We start from the raw sequence: 12,993 nt of genomic DNA, 5'->3' as shown, positions 1-12,993 counted from the left end.
ATGTCTGACCCCGGGAGTGTGTGACGGGACGGTGTTGATGGAGATTCACTCTGTGTCTGACCCCCGGGAGTGTGTGACGGGACGGTGTTGATGGAGATTCACTCTGTGTCTGACCCCGGGAGTGTGTGATGGGTCCGGTTGGAGGGAGATACACTCTGTGTCTGACCCCGGGAGTGTGTGACGGGACGGTGTTCATGGAGATTCACTCTGTGTCTGACCCCGGGAGTGTGTTATGGGACGTTGTGGAGGTATATTCGCTCTGTATCTGACCCCGGGAGTGTGTGACGGGACTGTGTGGATGCAGATTCACTCTATGTCTGACCCCGGGAGTGTTTAATGGGTCCGGGTGGAGGGAGATACACTCTGTGTCTGACCCCGGGAGTTTGTGACGGGACGGTGTTGATGGAGATTCACTCTGTGTCTGAACCCGGGAGTGTGTGATGGGTCCGGTTGGAGGGAGATACACTCTGTGTCTGACCCCGGGAGTGTGTGACGGGACGGTGTTGATGGAGATTCACTCTGTGTCTGACCCCGGGAGTGTGTGATGGGTCCGGGTGGAGGGAGATACACTCAGTGTCTGACCCCGGGAGTGTGTGATGGGACGGTGTGGACTGAGGTTCCCTCGGTCTGACGCCGGGAGTGTGTGATGGGACAATGTGGAGGTAGATTCACTCTGAGTCTGACCCGTGAGTGTGTGCTGTTACGGTGTGGAGTGAGATTCGCTCTCTGTCTGACCGCGGGAGTGTCTGACGGATCGGTCTGAATGGAGTTTCACCTTGTTTCGTACTCCGGGAATTTCTGATATGACGGTCTGGACGGAGATTCGCTCTATGTCTGACCCCGGGAGTGTGTGATGGGACGGTTTAGAGGGAAATTCACTCTGTGTCCGATCTGTGAGTGTATGATGGGACGGTGTGGTGGGAGATTCTCACTATGGCTAACCCGGGGAGTGTGTGATGGATCTGTGTGGAGGGAGATTCACTCTGCGTCTTACCCGGTGAGAGTGTGCAATGGGATGGTGTGGACGGAGATTCACTCCGTGTCTGACGCCGGGACTGTGAGGAGGGAGATATACTATGTCCGTTTATCTCTCTGTCTCTGTCTCTGTCTGTCTGTCTGTCTCTCTTTCTCTCTCTCTCTCTCTCTCTCTCTCTCTCTCTCTCTCTCTCTCTCTCTCTCTCTCTCTCTCTCTCTCTCTCTCTCCTCCTCTCTTTTTTTGTTTCTCTCTCTCCTCTCTCTCTCCTCCATCTCGTTTTGTCTCGTTGCCTCCATCTCTGTTTTTCCTTGCCATTATCTGCTGGAGAATGGGGAATATCACCTCTCTTTTGCTGCCAGTAAATAGTTGACAGAAAAATTTGCCTTCAGGAATAGTAAAGATGTTGTTGCGTGTGTAAGTGTTCTTCAGACAGTTGAACTGGCAGACGGCGAGGCGGGTATTCGCGATTATCCTGGATTCAAGTGTAGAATACAACTGAAAACTTTTAGTCGATACTGGCACCGGGTCCTCTTCACCTCTTGATATTCTTCCCAAAGTGTCTACTAGTCTCGTTCTGAAATAATCAGTAGCGAAACTCTATGAAGAAGAAAAGTGAAGTTTACAAACTTTTCATAGAGCTGGTTAATTTCAAAGATCCAGTAGATTAACAGGATGGAGATTTGGAGGGAAAGTAGAATAGCCAGAAGGGCGATGCGAAGGCCTTTGGGGGCAAAACCCTAAGGCATTCCGAGGCATTTATATGATGAGCAGATGGATAAGACCTGAAAGAATACGATGTATCAACTTAGACAGTGGAGAAATGTGTATGGAACCGCAGGAAATAGCAGAGGTAGTTAATGAATACTTTGCTTCAGTATTCACCACGGAAAAGGATACTGGTCACACTAGTGATGATTTGCTGCAGACTGAGAAGCTTGAGCATGTAGATATTAAGAAAGCGGATGTGTTTGGGCTATTGGAAATCAGCAAGTTGGGAAGTCGCCGGGACCGGATAAGATGTACCCCAGGCTACAATGGAAGGCGAGAAAGGAGATTACTGAGCCTCTGGCGATGATATTTGCATCATCAATGGAGACGTGGGACGTTCCGGAGGGTTGGGGAGTTGCGAATCCTGCTTCTTTTTTCAAGGATGGGAGTGGAGATCGCCCCGGAAAGTATAGAGCAGCGAATCTTACCTCAGTAGTTGGTAAGTTGATAGAGAAGATCCTGATAGGCAAAATTTATGAACATTTAGAGAGGTATGATATGATTAGGAATAGTTAGCAGCATGGCTTTGTCAAGTCAGGTCGGGCCTTACGAGACAGATAGAGTTTTCTGAGGATGTGACTAAACACATTGATGAAGGAAGAGCAGTACATGTTGTGTATATGGATTTCAACAAGGCATTTGATAAGGATTTTATTCCAGGCAAGGTTTTTTGAGGAAGTAAGGAGGTACTGACTTGAGAATAGGCACTGTTGGATCTCCTGTTAGGGAATGAGATAGGGCAGGTGACAGAGATATGATTTGGGGAGCACTTCGGGTCCAGTGATAGCAATACAATTAGTTTCAATATAATTATGAAGAATGATAGGACTGGACCCAGCGTTGAAATTTTTCATTGGAGAAAGGCGAACTTTGAGAAGATGCGGAAGGTTTTAGGAGTGGATTGGGACAATTTATTTTATGGGAAGGATGTAATATTACTTGAGGTCATTTACAGATGAAAATTTGAGGGTACAGAAACTTTATGTTCCTGTTAGGTTGAAATGGAAAGGTTAAAATTTTGAGACAGCCATGGTTTTCAAGAGATATTGGACATTTGGTTTGGAAAAAAGAAAGATCTAAAATAAATATAGGCAGCCTGGAGTAAATGAGCTGCTCGAGGAATATAAAGAATATAAAAGGAATCTTAAGAACGAAATTAGAAAAGCTAATAGAATTTAAAGAGCGAACACGAGGAAATCTGAAGATGCTGGAAATTCAAACAACACGCACAATAATGTTGGTGGAACACAGCAGGCCAGGCAGCATCTATAAGGAGACGCACTGTCGACGTTTCGGGCGAGATCCTTCGTCAGGGTTGCCTGCGAGGTTGCTTTGGCAAAAAAGCTCAACATAAATGCAAAGTGTATCTGCAGTTATATTAATAGCAAAAGGATAATGAGGGATAAAATTGGGCCCGTAGAGAAAAAGAGTGTACAGCTATTTGTGGAGCCGAAAGAGGTGGGGGAGATTTTGAGCAATTTCTTTTCTTTTCAAATATTTTTACAGTTATTATTCCAAAATAGCGCAAGTACATCGAAGTAACAGCGCTTACAATGTCTCATAAAAGAGGACATTATATGAAGGAATCAAAATATTGCAAATAAAAAACCCTACTAAGCATGAAAAGTGAGAACAACAAAAGAAACCCATTGGAGGTGCGGGAGATTATGAACAAATTATTTTCTTCTGCATTCATTGAGGAATTTGAATTGTGTAAGGTAGGGGAAACAAGTAGGGAAGTTAGGGAAACTATGGCAATTAAATAGGAGGAAGTACTGGCGCTTTTAAGGAATATAAAAGTGGATAAATTTCCGGATCCTGACAGGACATTCCCTCGGTCCTTGAGGGAAGTTAGTGTAGAAATTACAGTGGCTCTGACAGTCATATGCCTTAATGATCTGGATGATGGGGTGGTAAATTGGATTAGTAAGTATGCAGATGATACTAAGATAGGTGACGTTGTTGATAATGAAGTAGTTTTTCAAATCTTGCAGACAGGTTTAGGCCAGTTAGAAGAGTGGGCTGCACGATGGCAAATCTCTTAATGCTGATAAGTGTGAGGTGTTACATTTTGGTAGGAGTAATTCAAATAGGACAAACATGGCAAATGGTAATGCATTAAAGAATGCAACAGGACAGAGTGATCTTGGAATAATGGTGCTTTGTTCCCTAAAGGTGGAATCTCATGTGGTTAGGGTGGTGAAGAATGTCTTTGATATGCTGGCCTTAATAAATCAGAGCATTGAGTATAGGAGTTGGGATGTAATGTTAAATTGGTACAAGGCATTGGTAAGATTGAATTTGGAGTATTGTGTACACTGCTGGGCACCGAATTATAGGAAATATATCAACAAAATAGAGCGAGTACCTAGAAGATTTACCAGAATGTTACCAGGGTTTCAGCACCTAAGTTAGAGGGAAAGGTTGAACAAGTTAGGTCTTTATTGTTTGTAGCTTAGAAGGTTGAGGGGGGAGTTGATAGGTATTTAGAATTATGAGAGGGATAGATAGAGTTGACGTGCATAGGCTTATTTCTATTGAGAGTAGGGCAGATTCAAACAAGAGGACACGAATTGTGACTTAGGGGGCAAACGTTTAAGGGAAGCATGAGTAGCAATTTAATTACTCAGAGAGTAATTACCTGAGATTCCAGTAGAAGTGGAAGAAGCAGGTTCGGTATTGTCATTTGAAGTAAAATTGGATAGGTATATGGACAGGAAAGGAATGGACGGTTATGGCCTGTGTGCGGGTCCGTGGGACTAGCTGAGAGTAAGTGTTCGGAACCGACTAGAAGGGCCGAGATCGCTTGTTTCAGTGCTGTAATTTTTATATGGTTAATAATACTAACAAAGGCTGGATCCTGGAACATGTTCTGTAACGTGTACTCTGCTCGGTTCGGGTCCCCTCACTCCAGGAAATATGTGGTAACTACAGAAAAGGTGCAGAGGAGATTACATGGATGTTGCCTGGTTTAGGGAGCACGCCTTACGAGAAAACCTTGAGTGAATTTGTTCTTTTCTGCTCAGAGCGACGGAGGACGAGGGTTGGCGTGACAGATGTGTGTAAGATAATTAGAGGCATTGATCTTGTGAATAGGCAGAGGCTAGCACGAGAGAGCATATTTCTAAGGGACCTGGAAGTAGGTACAGAGCAGTTTTCAGCGGCGTTTTACACAGAGAGTGGTCAGTGTGTGGAATGGGCTACCGACGACGGTGGTGAAGGCGGAATCGATAGGGTCTTTTTATGAGACGTCTGGAAATGTACATGGTGCTCAGAAAAATTGAGGACTATGTGTAATCAGAAGTAATTTCTAAAGTAGGTACATGTTCCGGCAGCTCTGATGGGTGGGGGGAAAATAGGGAATGTTCCGGGTGGGTGGAGGTAGTTTTTTGATGCTACTGGCTGCTTTACAGAATCAGCAGCGTGTGTAGAATGAGTTCATGGAGCGGAATTTGGCGTGGGAACTGGGCTCAGCTCTCTCCACTACGCTCTGTTTATATTTTCAGTGAGGAACCAGGACGTTTCATGAGAGCAGCGTAGTGGACATGGTGAACAGGAAAGACAAGTTTGCTGATGACACGAAGGTTGGAAGGGTTGTGGACAGTGTGGGAGGCTGTCAGCGGTTACAGCGGGATATTGATAGGATGCAAACTGTGCCGTGAAGTGGCAGATGGAGTTCAACCCTGATAAGTGTTAAGTGGTACATTTTGGTAAGTATGATATGATAGCAGTAAAGAGTATTAATGGTAAGACTGTTGGAATTATTGAGGATCAGAGGTATCTTGGGGTACGAGTCCTAACGGCGCTTAAAGCAGATGTGCTGTTTGACTCTGTGGTTACGAAGGCGTACGGTGTATTGGCCTTCGCCTACCGTGGAATTGAATTCAGGAACTGAGAGGTAATGTCGCAGCTTCTTCCTATTCGCCTTATATTCCCCTAGATCTCTACATTGCCCAGCTGCCTGAAACTTTTGGCAGCTTTTCTTTTCTCCTTGACCAGATTTATTACAGCCTTTATACTCCACGTTTCCTGTACCCTACCGTAACATCCTCGTCTAATTGGAACGGACCTAAGCAGAAATCCACACAGATATCCCCTGAAAAATTTCCACATATCTTGCATTTCTCTGAGAACATCTGTTTCCAATTTAAGCTTCCAATTTCAGCACTGAGAGGCTCATCATACCGATTACTCCAATTAACACGTTTTCTAACTCGCCTGTTTCTATCCTTCTCCAATGCTATTGTAAAGGAGATAGAATAATGAATATCACCACCGTAATGCTCTCCGCCTGAGAGATCTGACACCTGGACTGGTTCAATTCCCAATACCAGATCAACTACAGCCTTTCCTCCTCTAGACTTATCTCCACGTTGTGTCAAGAAACCTTCGTAAACACTCCTAACAACCTACATCCCATCTAAACCCTTAGCTCTAGGGAGATGCCAATCGATATTTGGGAAATTAAAAGCTCCCATCACTTAAACTCTGTTATTATTACATCTTTCCAGGATCTGTTTCCCTGTCTGTTCCGCGATAATCCTGTTACTATTGAGCGGCCTATAAAAACAGCATGTAAAGATATACGGTCCTGTCGCCGATAGGAGTCAAGGTTTAGGGTTGCATTTGTTTCTCAGAGCGGAAGCTCGTCAGGACCGGTGATCACCGTTGGGGTTGGTGGTGGGACCAGAGATTTTGTCAACTATACCGACCATTTATAGCAGAATATGGAAGATGCGGTTAAGCATGAAGACAACGCTAACTTCGGTGGTGAAGGCAGTTTTCTCTTAGAGTGGGAGCTCGATCAGCCGGAGAAGTGCGCCGAACAGCAGCACATTGCAATTTAGTTTGAGCTATTGCATCTCAGGAAGACAAGCCACAGGGTAGAACTTACACGGTGAACGGGACGAAACTTGGGAACGTTATAGAACGTAGGGACTCAGGGTTAGAGGTAAACTGTTCCCTGGAAGTGCAGTTACAGGTAGACAGGGACCCTGGGCACTGTTGTAGACTAGAGGGTCCCAGGGGGTCATGGACACGGTTCTCTGAATGTGGAGTCACAGGTAGATCGGGACCCTGGAGAGTGTTGTATAACAGAGGGACCCATGGATACACGGTCACGGTTCCCTGAAAGTGGAGTCACAGGTAGACAGGGACCGTTGAGAGTTCTGTAGAACAAACTGTACCGGAGTACAGGTACACGGTTCCCTGAAAGTGGGAAGATTTACGAGGATATTGCAGGGACTGATTTATGGACATGTCAGGAACTTTGGGACATTATTCCTCGGAGATCAGACTTGACATTGCAGGGTTGCATAAAACCACATGGGGCACAGACAAGGTGAATGCACAAGTCATTATTCTCTCGACATAGAATGCAGAACCAAAGCTCTCAGGCATAATATGATAGTAGTAGCTACTGTAACTGGGAACAAGAGAGACAAGTTCTGTTTTTACCCAGAGAGTGGTCCGTCTGTGGGACGAGATGCCAGGGGAAGTGTCGAAGAAGATGCATCAGAACTTGATCACTTGTGCTTGAAACACGTGGCCCCTTTAGAGTGACGTCATTATTGTGAACTCTGACCTACCTGTGCAGTCACTGACATTTCGACGGGTTCCGAGGCAATGGGAGGATCTTCATCCTCTTCCATGAGATGCTGGCCTGTCGGAAGGTTCAGCACTGAGTACGTGGAGTTCATAACGTCTGAGTGAGAATGAGAGAGAGAGAGAGAGAGAGAGAGAGAGCGGGAGAGAGAGAAGTAAAAGGAGGAAAGACCGGTAGAGAAAGTACATTGCCCTACGGCGGCATCAGCAGAGCTTTACGAAGTGCGATTTCACGTAGTCCTGCGGCGGTTATTTAAAAGGGGGGCTTCGAGAGATTTAGTCCATTGTACGTGGACTGTCAGTGGCTACAACCGGAACAATCGTGAGTTGGATAGCAGGTCAAGTTCAGGCGTAAAGGGGGATAAGGGACTTGCTATCTAGAGGAGCGGTCACCAACGGAGCGGTCTGAGACAGAGCGGTAAGACTTTAGCTCATTCGGGCTTCGGCGATAACCAATCGAGGCGAAATAAGCTGCCTGTGAGGAATAGAACAGGAAGTATGTCTGTGAGGCCGGTATTCTATACTGTTTGTCAGATGTGGGAAGCCGTGAGATTCCCAGCTTCCCGGACCGCCACATCCGCGTATGGTGAGCCGAGCTGCTGCTCCTGTAGGGTAGGGTAGGGTACAGGAACTGTTGTGTACAAAGGCTGTAATAAATCCTGCATCCTATAAATTCCACCATTGACTCAGGCAGTGCATTCCATGCACCAACAACTCTCTGAGTAAAACACCTTCCTATAATAACCCCCTTGGAATTCCCTCCCCTTTAACTTTAAGTCATGTCCTCATGTATTGAGCAGTGGTGCCCTGGGGAAGAGGATCTGGCTGTCCACTCTGTCTATTCCTCTTAATATCTTATACACCTCTATCATGTCTCCTATCATCCTCGTCCTCCCCAAAGTGTAAAGCCCTAGTTCCCTTAATCTCTGCTCATAATTGATACTCCGTAACCCAGGCAGCATCATGGTAAATCTCTCTGTACTCTGTCCAATGCTTCCACATACTTCCTATCGTGAGGCGACCGGAAATGGACTCAGTACTCCAAGTGTGGCCTAACCAGAGTTTTATAGAGCTGCATTATTTATCCGCAACTCTTAAATTCCGTCTCCAGACTTATGAAAACTAGCACTTCATAACCTTTCTTAACTACCCTGCCTACCTGTGAGGCAAATTGCAGAGATCTGTGGATATGTACCCCTAGTTCCGTCTGTTCCTCCACAATTACAAGTATCCTGCTATTTACTTTGTACTCTACCTTGGAATTTGTCCTTTCAATTTATACCACCTCACACTTCTCGGGGTTGAACTCCATCTGCCGCTTCTCAACCCACTTCCGCATCTTATCAATGTCTCTCTGCAATCCTCGCCAAGCTTCTACACCATCAAGAACACAACCAACCTTTGTGTCGTCTACAAACTTGCCAAACTACCCTCTACCCCCACATCCATGTCGTTAATAAAAACACGAAAAACAGCGGTACGAGAACCGATCTTTCTGTGCACCACTAGTCGCCTCCCTCCAACGCACAATTTAATCCCTCCACCAGAACACAATACTTGCTGCAGGCAAGCCATTTCTGAATCCACCTACCCAAACTTCCCTGGATCCCATGCCTTCTGAATTTCTGAATAAGCCGACCCTGTGAAACCATGACAAAAGCTTTAGTAAAATCCATGTAGATCACATCCACTGCACTTTCGTCAACTATATGCCTGGTCAGCTCCTCAAAGAACGCTACCGGCCTTGTAAGACACGATCTGCCCTTCACAAAGCCATGCTGACTGTCCCTGATCAGACCATGATTCTCTAAATGCCCATAAGTCCTGTCTCGAACAATGTTTTCCAACAGCTTTCCCACCACAGACGTAGAGCTCACTGGTCAATAATTACCCGGACTATCTTTAAGAGCGTTTCTGGACAAGGGGACAGCATTCGCCTCCCTCCAATCCCCCGGTACCATTCCCGTGAAAAAACGAGGACAAACAGATCCTAGCCAGAGGCTCAGCAATCTCTCCCCTCGTCTTGTGGAGATGCCTGCGGAATATTCCGTCTGTCTCTAGGGACCGATACGTCCTAACGTATTTTAACAACTCCAACACCTCCTCTCCCTTAATATCAACATGCTCCAGAACATCAACCTCACTCATATTGTCTCACCGTCATCAAGTTCCCTCTCAGTGGTGAATACCAAAGGGATGTATTCATTGAGTGTCTCGCTCACTTCCACAGCCTCCAGGCAAATCTTCCCACCTTTATCTCAAACAGGACCGTTTTTCACTACTGTCATCGTTTTATTCTTCACATGATTGAAGATGCCTTGGAGTTTTTCTTTACCCTACTCTCCAAAGCCTTCTCAGGCCTCCTTCTTGCTTTTCTTAACCTCTTTTCTTGCTTAATAGACCCATCTGATACTTTGCTTCCTAAACTGCTTCTATGCTGCCTTCTTCCACCTGACTAGATTTTACACTTCACTTGTCAACCATTGTACTTACACCCTACTATTCCTACCTTCCTCACCGGGACAAATTATCACTAACATCCTGGCAGAGTTCCCTGAACATTGACAACATACCCATTGTACATTTCCCAGAAAAAAAAAACATCCCTATTATACATAATTTATTCCCTTATAGTCTCCTAAGATTCCTTTCCCCAAATATTTTTTTCCTGTCCTCCCTGATTCTATCCTTTTTTCCATGAGGGAATTGGAGGTTGATAAAGTCTCTGTCTGATCCCCGGAGAATGTGATGGACAGCGTGACGGGAGCTTCTCATTGCTTCGCCCCATCGTCTGCTCTGGAAAATAGGACCAACGAACAGTGAAACTCTCTCCTCACTGTCGATTACATCCGCCGGTCGTCAGACACTGAATTGGGATCCTTTCACCCCGGCCCATCACAAATTCCCGGCGACTGTTATAATATGAAGATCCCTCCGAACCGTCTGATCACACAGACTCGCCGGGTTAGAGACAGAGTGAAGCTCCCTCTGTACAGTGCCATCAAATATTCCTGTTGTCAGACATAGAGAAGTTCTCAACACAGCTTCTCAAAACACAATCCCGAGATCAGACACAGTATCGAGATCCCAAGACACAGTCCAGCAGATACAGACAGCGTTGGACACAGAGAAAAGCTCCCTCCGCACCATCCCATCACACATTCCCGTGGTCAGATGCAGTGTGATGCTCCCCTCATCACCGTCCCATTACCCACTCTCGAGATCAGACACAGGGTGAAGCTCCCTCTACACCGTCCCATTACCCACTTCCCGAGTTAGAAAGAGATTGAAACTCCCTCCCTCCGTGTCTTCCCCACTCACCTCCTGATGGAAACCGTGTCCGGTTTTACGAGCAGCACGTTCATGTGAGTCTCGCTGTCGTCCATCTGTCGATGATCCTCTGCGTCTCTGAGCTCAGCGAGACAAACAAACACCAGATAAGCAGCTGATAAAGAGAGGAGCCGAGAGCAGGGGGAGGAAAGTCCTGGGGAAGAGGGAGATTGAGGGATTGAGAGGGATTGGACCGGGCCGATGACAGTCGCTGGAGTAAGAGTAGTGAGAGTGGAGAGAAAGAGGGAGGTGAGTGAGGGGAAGGAGAGGGCTTGGCGGAAAGAGAAACGTGGCATACTGGAGTCAGAAAGGGGGGATGTGGGGAGACAGAGAGTTCGAAATATAGGGGGGGGGTGGATGCCTGCAGAAAATTTAGGAGACAGAGTGAGAAAAGAGAGGGCGAGCTAACAGAGGAAAGCAGGAGAGAGAGAGAGAGAGAGAGAGAGAGAGAGAGAGAGAGAGAGAGAGAGAGAGAGAGAGAGAGAGAGAGAGAGAGAGAGAGAGAGAGAGAGAGAGAGAGAGAGAGAACAGAACAGGGAGGGGCGAAGGAAGAGAGGGAGAGGAGATGCAGAGAAGGGGAGACGGAGGGAGATGTAATATGGAAATTGGAGGGACATTGGAAGAGAAGAAGTGAGAGAGAAAGGATTGGAAGAGGGGGAAGTGTGAGTGATGATGAGTGAACAGGGAGGGAAAGACGGAAGGATATATTGTCACTCATTCAGATCCTTTATTGTCAGAGAGATTTGCACCGAATACCCCACCCACACCCCAACCTCCAGTTGATTCCTGGTTTGAGCGTCAGCGCTCCCATTGCTCTGCCTATCGCCGGGGCTTCAGTCCCTCTGTGCTCTGGAAACCACGGCTTCTGGACAACCCGCAACACCCTCCGAAGTAAGCGAGCCCCCACCCTCCGAGAAGACGTCAAAACAACATGTTGCCATTTTAGACTGTGTAGTACATTTCAAAGAAACCTGACATTTAGATGACGAAGTTTCCAGGAAGCGAACACACGCTGCGCGGTGTTTGAGGTTTGACTTGTTGTGAGTGCTAAACAGACCTGATGGAAATGGGGTGCAGAGTTAATCATCCCCCCCCTTTGAGAACTATGAACTATTGCTATTGCTATGCTGCTCGTGAGAGAGAGAGATGAAGCACAGAGTCAGTGACATCTGCTACAGTTCAGAGAGAGAAACACACATTTGATTTATGTATTATGGCTTCTTCCTGGATTTTTTATTTTTCGCTACAAGGACGTCACTTTGCTCCTTAACATTCTTAAGGAGCGAGCAGGAGTGGCCTGATTTGATGGACATGGTCATTTAGTGTTGATTGATGGCTGATACCCCTTCAGTGGGGATAAAAGACAGGTGTGGAGAGACACCCGCAGACACACCAGTGGACACTGACCTAGTGTTGTGCACCCACAGGAAGGTGGGGGCTTCGAGGATCGAATCAGGAGATCGGTCAACAAAGCCTGTTAGTTTGACGTCAGGGGTGGGTAAATTAATGGAAAGTATTCTTAGAGATGGCATATATAATTATCTGGGTAGGCACACACACCGAGTGTTAGACACACAGTGAAGATACCTAACCGCTCACAAGGTTAGAAAGAGATTGAAACTCCCTCGCTCCCTCTCTGCCCCACTCACATCCCGATGAATTCGGTTATACGAGCTGCACATTCAGGAAAGCCCCGCTGTCGTCCATCCTGTCGAGGGTCCTCTGTGTCTCTGAGCTCAGCAAGGGGAAGTAACCGTTGTCAGAGGAAGCCCGTGTTGAAAAGGGGTTCAGACCGACATAAAAACACCGGATGAAAAGCTGATAAAGGGAGGAGCCGAGAGCAGGGTGCGTAAGCGCCGGGCAGAAGGGAGATAGAGGGTGTGAGAAGGGGTGGTCTGGAGCGATATGAGTGGCGGGGGTGGGTGGTGGTGGCTGTGGAGAGCAGTGCGAGTGGGGAGTTACAGGGAAAGTGAGGGGAATGTTCGGGCTTGACGGAAAGAGAGGCGTGGGATACTGGGGTCAGAAAGGGGAAGCTGAATGAAAGAAGGGGGAGGGCGAGAAGTGGAGATAATGGAAAAGAGAGGTGTAAACACAGAGAGGGTGGATTCTTGGAGAGAAACTATGGGTGGGAGTGAGGAAAGAGAGGGTGAGTTAACTGAGAAACGCACGAGAGAGAGATAGAGAGGGACAGGAAAGGGCGAAGGAAGAGAGGAGGAGGGAGGAGAGAAAATGTCAGCGAGAGGGAGGAGAGATGCAGGGAAGGGGCGATTGAGGGAAAAGGAATAAGGTAGTTGAAAGGACAATGGATGTGAGGA

The 12,993-nt window shown here is 46.8% G+C and overlaps 1 long non-coding RNA gene across 1 annotated transcript; it reads right to left on the bottom strand.

Moving 5' to 3' along the window:
• Positions 1–465: 465 nt before the first annotated feature.
• Positions 466–10,726, bottom strand: LOC132387248 (uncharacterized). Its single transcript, XR_009509830.1, has 3 exons — positions 10,670–10,726; positions 7,333–7,406; positions 466–1,573 (listed from the first exon to the last, which is right to left on the bottom strand). It is a non-coding gene; the product is annotated as an uncharacterized LOC132387248 (long non-coding RNA).
• Between the last annotated feature and the right edge of the window lie 2,267 nt (positions 10,727–12,993).

Source organism: Hypanus sabinus, unplaced genomic scaffold (genome assembly GCF_030144855.1).
Source record: "Hypanus sabinus isolate sHypSab1 unplaced genomic scaffold, sHypSab1.hap1 scaffold_1660, whole genome shotgun sequence".
Taxonomy (NCBI): domain Eukaryota; kingdom Metazoa; phylum Chordata; class Chondrichthyes; order Myliobatiformes; family Dasyatidae; genus Hypanus; species Hypanus sabinus.
This window is presented reverse-complemented; position numbering and strand designations above follow the sequence as displayed.